The sequence below is a fragment of the Pistacia vera genome, unplaced genomic scaffold (assembly GCF_008641045.1).
Source record: "Pistacia vera cultivar Batoury unplaced genomic scaffold, PisVer_v2 Contig517, whole genome shotgun sequence".
NCBI classification, from domain to species: domain Eukaryota; kingdom Viridiplantae; phylum Streptophyta; class Magnoliopsida; order Sapindales; family Anacardiaceae; genus Pistacia; species Pistacia vera.
In genome coordinates, this window is record NW_022196354.1 from 299,805 (window position 1) to 305,696 (window position 5,892).

General features: G+C 40.6%; 1 non-coding gene across 1 annotated transcript; it reads right to left on the reverse strand.

Annotated features, from left to right (window-relative positions):
* Positions 1 to 5,748: 5,748 nt before the first annotated feature.
* LOC116106484 lies at positions 5,749 to 5,892 on the reverse strand. Its single transcript, XR_004124322.1, has one exon. It is a non-coding gene; the product is annotated as a small nucleolar RNA Z247 (small nucleolar RNA).

Here is a 5,892-nt window from a genome sequence, read left to right on the forward strand (position 1 = left end):
TATCTTGCAATGATGTCCCGATTGAATATTTTCTCCCGTATAAAGTGATAGTTGACCTCTATATGTTTTGTTCTAGCATGGAAGACAGGATTAGAGGACAGGGAGAGTGCACCAATATTATCAACCCATAGGCATGAAGGAAAGTGTAAAGGAAAGCCAAGCTCTCGGAATAGCATGCGGATCCAGTAGAGTTTCGTGACTGTGAGAGCCATGGACCTATATTCTGCCTCAGTGCTTGAGTTGGCAATGACTGGTTGCTTCTTTGCCATCCAAGAAATTAAACAAAGGCCAAGGAATATGCAATATCCATTAGTAGACTTGAGATCATCTAGGCTTCCAGCCCAATCGGAATCACAAAAACCATGTAAAGCAAGAGAACCTTTGCTGAAGTAGAGACAATGTTCAAGAGTGCCTTTTAAGTGCCGAAGGACTCTCTTAGCTACTGTAAGATGAACAGAAGTTGGATAGTGAAGAAACTGGCATAATTGGTTCACACTATAAGCAATGTCTGGTCGAGTTAAGGTGCAATACTGAAGTGCTCCCACAATGTGTCTATAAGTAGCTGGATCAGATAGTGATTCCCCATCGTTCTTGGACATTTTCCCACCTGAGGTGCAAGGTGTAGAAACAGGCTTAACACCAATCATTTGTGTTTCATGCAAGAGGTCCAAGATGTATTTGCCTTGATGGAGATGCATATTTTCTGCAGTGCGGCGGACTTGAATGCCAAGAAAGAATGAGAGAGCTCCTAGATTTTTTACTGCAAAGTCTCGGCTGAGGTGCTGAAGGAGATCAGCTACTACATCAGAAGAGTTACTCACCACCAAAATATCATTAACATAAATTAAAATGATCATAGTTATAGAGGATCGATGTAGATAAAATAAGGAGGTGTCAACATTTGATCTTGTAAAACCAAGCTCTAGGAGACTTTGAGAGAGGCGCCTGAACCAAGCCCTTGGTGCCTGTTTTAGACCATAAAGGGACTTGTGGAGTCTGCAAACATGTGATGGGAAGTCACTGTGTTCAAACCCTTTAGGTTGCTCCATATAGATTTCTTCCTCAAGGTGTCCATGCAAAAATGCATTGGAAATGTCTAGTTGATGTATGATCCATGTAACAACTACGGTAAACTAGTACAATGCATGCATAATAACAATAGAAAATGGGCCTAAAACTTTTCCTTTTTATTATTAGTCATACGTCTTTTGTACACACAGAACGTCATTTACAAAAATGCCATTTTAAAAGACAAAACAAGGGAAACAGTGTAGCTATTGCTCCTCGCTTGCCGACGCCCCTCCGACTGCATCGTCACCTAGATCCTGCATCCACAAAGGAAAATAACGGGGTGAACACAAAATAATGCTCAGTAAGTAAAACCCTCTATCTGTCTATCCCCGTATGTATTATTCTTAATTCTTTCCTCACACTTTCTGTTGTTTCATACTAAACGTCATGGCCTCATCTTACCGGAGGTACGGTCGGATGGCGTTCACACAGCACCATCTCACTTTTCATGACTATCGGGTGGAATTCACACAGTACCAACCCGTTCTTAGTGACTACCGAGTGGGGGTCACGAAGCACCTACCCGGTTTTCGTAACTATCGGGTGGAGACCACATAGCACCTACCCATTCCTCGTGACTTTCGGGTAACGATCACCAAGCATTAACCCATTCCTAATCACTGTCAGGTGATGATCACAAAGCATCAACCCATCTCTAATAAATATCGGGTGATGATCACAAAGCATCAACCCATCTCTAATAAATATCGGGTGATGATCACAAAGCATCAACCCCTTTTCTAATAACTAACCGGGTGATGGTCACAAAGCATCCACCCGTTTCTAATACCTATCGGGTGATGATCACAAAGCATCAACCCATTTCTAATGGCTATTCGGGTGGTGATCACAAAGCATCAACCCGATTCTCATAACTGTCGGGTGATGATCACAAAGCATCAACCCATTTCTACTACTCTTCTCATTCACTCTATTCTAGCATTTTTCATTCTCTCTACCCTTAGAGTAGTTGCATCCACCAAGTTCTCTACTCATAGAGTAATTGCATACACAAAGTTTCCTACTCTTTCTTAGGTCACTTTTCAATGCACAATTAGTGCTTATGGATGGTTCATCTCCACTAATGCACTTATGAAATGCCAACATGCAATGTTGCAAGAATTAAGGTTCACTACTCATACTCAAACCTCTATTAGGCATTTCATCAAACAACTCAAGTGCATCATAAAACTCTACTATAGCAATGATTCTAAATCTTTCTCTAACCATCCAAAATGGGGAGAAACCCCCTCACATAGCCACAAAACCTGCCAAAGAAAGACACTTCCAAAAGGGTTCCACAATACCCCTTCAATTCCATCTCAAACTACCTTTCCAACCCACATCTCACTTCTTATATTTGAAAGGTATAAACAATCACAAAGCACTAGAAATCTCTATTTAAGCCTCAATAACATGGCATATAACAGGTATATAACATACATACATAAGTGCTATCAAAACCCTAATCAAGAAAATTCCCAAATCTCAACTTGGGTTGGGGTTTACTTACCTTGTTATGGAGAGATTTCACTAACTCTTCCTTTCACTTGGTTTGCTTGACTTTCTCTCTACTCTTCAACAAATGAACAAAAACCCTCAAACTCAAATATATTCAAAAACTCACAAGACTTCACAACCAAAGCAAGAATCCTTACCTTAGGATGCCTTAGGTTGATTTTCTACCCCAATCACTCCAAAAGCCCTTAAAAACTCCTTGATCAAAAGAAAGAGAATTTGGGAGGAATCAAGAGAGGAGAGTGGCGATGGAGAAGAAGAATGAAGGGTTTGCAATGACTTAATTCCTTTTAATGAAATTTATACACAAGCATTCCCATTTTGCCCTTACTCTTCTTTGGGAATTCTATTTATATCCTTTGATTCATTACTAACACACCCCCATAGCAACATATTCTCCATGAAAATTCCTTACAATTTACTCCCCACTTTTCCTACTAATTAGGGGTAGAATGGTCAAATTGCCCTTAGGGAAGAAAATATCTAAAACTTAACAAACATTTTGGTTGGCCCGTCGCCGCGGCGAGGAAGCTTCTATCGCTGTGGCAAAACTGTCCAGCAGCTTCCCGTGGCTTCAACACCCCTTCGCCCCGGTGAAGCTTGGAACACTGAACTTCTTCTATTTTCAACCAATTTCGGGGCAAGTATTCAACATAACACTCAATCAAAGGTCAACCAAACAATATTACCAAGAAACCAACTCAAATAAGAGCAAAAGAAGAAACAATAACTACGTACCTCAAGTGGGGCGTTACAATCCAGCCACGATGAACAGCCAAGGCAAGCACCGATCGAATGGTGGTAGGCTTTATAACTAGAGTGAAAGTCTCATGAAAGTCCACTCCATGCTCTTGATCAAACCCTTTGGCTACAAGCCTTGCTTTGTACCTATTAATGGTTCCATTAGCCTTTTGTTTGAGTTTAAACACCCATTTATTTCGAATGATGTGTTTATTTGGAGGTCTAGGACATAAGGTCCAAGTGTTGTTATCAATGAGAACATTGAACTCTAGTTGCATGGCTGCCTGCCAATTGGGATCCGTGGTAGCTTGTTTGTAGGTTTTTGGTTCAGAGGGAAGTAGAATTGAAGATATGGCTCGAATTAGGTATCTGGTGGAGTAGTAAAGCTTGTAATCAGGAAATTATTTTGGCTTGAGTGAGTTGGTGTGAGATCTGGTGATTATTTGTCTTGGGTGGGAGTTATGAGAGAGAGGTGAACTAGAATCTGGAGCTGGGTTATTAGTAGGAGAGAAATCTGCAAAAGCTTCATCATAAGGTGAGTGAAAAGGATAACTAATTAAACTAGAGGGAGAAGAGGGCATACCAGTTGTGATGGCAGCAGCAGAGTCCAATGAGATATCTTCCAAGGGTTGAGCAGCAGCAGTGAAGTTTGGAATGGAGAGATGAGGAATGATATTTTCTGGTGGAGTAGCATCTGATTTGGAGTTGGAAGAGGCTTGAGTAGCAAGAAATGTACTTTCATCAAAGACTACATGTCGAGGGATATAAATATGAACAGTTTGAATATCCAAACATCGGTAGCCTTTTTGGTTAGTTGCATAACCAATGAAAATGCATTTTTTGCTACTATAGCAGAGCTTGTGTGCAGAGTATGGTTGAAGTAAGGGAAAACAGGCACATCCAAAAATTTTTAGTAAAGTGTAATCTGGTTTGGTCTAAAACAGAAGTGAATAAGGGGATTAATGGCCAAGGATAGGTGTGGGCATTCAGTTTATAAGGTAAGTGGCTGTGAGGAAAGCATCAACCCAATGTGTGGATGGTAAGTGAGATTGTGCTAAGAGAGATAGAGCTGTTTCAGTTGAATGGCGATGTTTCCTCTTTGAGATGCCATTTTGTTCAGATGTATAGGGGCATGTTAGTCTGTGTAGGATTCCTTGTTCTTGTAAGAATTTTTTGAATGAATTGGATAGATATTCTCCTCCATTATCAGTTTGAAGTTGCTTGATTTTAGAGGAGAATAGATTTTCAACTAGAGACTGAAACTTAAGGAAACACATGGCCAAATCCGATTTTTGTTTAAGAGGAAACAACCATGAGAACCGAGAATAATCATCAATAAAAACCACATAGTATTTACAGCCACTGAGTGACAATACAGGAGAAGTCCAAACATCAGAATGAATTAATTCTAAAGGATGACTAGAGTGATGATCAGAGAGGGGAAATGGAAGTTTATGGCTTTTAGCCATTTGAAAAAATCCACAAATGTGCTTCAGTTTTTGTGAGCCTGATATAGAGATGAGAGCATCATGAGTGAGGTGGTTAAGAACTGATTCTGATGGATGACCCAATCGGGCATGCCAAGTCATAGCAGGGGCTGTGACACCTAGGAAAGCTGTAAAGGAAAAATTTGAGGCTGAGTTGTGCTGCCTCTTATTGGAATTGAAAGGTTGAAAATAAATTGGGTAGAGTCCTGCTCTACTCGGACCTTGGAAAAGTATCTTGTTGGTCTGCAGTTCCTTCACAACAAAAGAGGTAGCAGTGAGTGTAAAATAGCAATTGTTATCTTGACAAAGCTATTGAATGGATAAGAGGTTAGATGAAGCTTGAGGACAGTGTAAAACATTTGAAAAAAGCAGAGAACTATTATTAGTTTTCAGAATGGAAGAACCGGTGTGATTGATAGCAAACCTCCTACATTGCCAACTGTGACTTTGGTTGGACCTTGATATGGTTGCTGAGTCAAGGTGAGATTGTTAAAGGCTGAGGTGACATGAGTGTTGGCACCACTGTCAAGGAACCAAGGCTGATCTTCCTCTTGAGTAACATGTGTATGAGCAGCCATCGTAGCTAGTTGTGCAGGTGGATGTCTTCCTTGGTAAGAAAAGTCCATCCGATGGTAACAGTCCAAAGCTTGATGATTTGTTTTCCCACAAATCTGACAGGGAGGTTTGGAGTGAGAGAAGAAGGTGTTGTTTGAGGTGGTTGGTCCTTTTCCTATTGGTGGAACAGAGAAGTTAGGGTTATTGGGTGGATGAGCAGAGAAGTTTGAGGTGTTTGAAGAGCGTGGTACGGTGGGTTTGTTGGCAGAAAAGGGCTTTGGTTTGCTATTGTTATAAGGTAGCTTAGATTTATGACTGAAAAAGGCAACATTGTGGGTATCTAGTGGGATAGATTTGTGTTGGGACTCAAGTAGTTGTTCATAATTCAGCAACTCAGTTTGAAAATCATCAAAGGTGATTGATGAGTCTCGGGTTGCAAAATTAAGGAGGTAATGAATGGGTGATAAGCAGAATTAAGACCTCCAACAACATAAGATATCAGGTCCTCATCATCAACAGG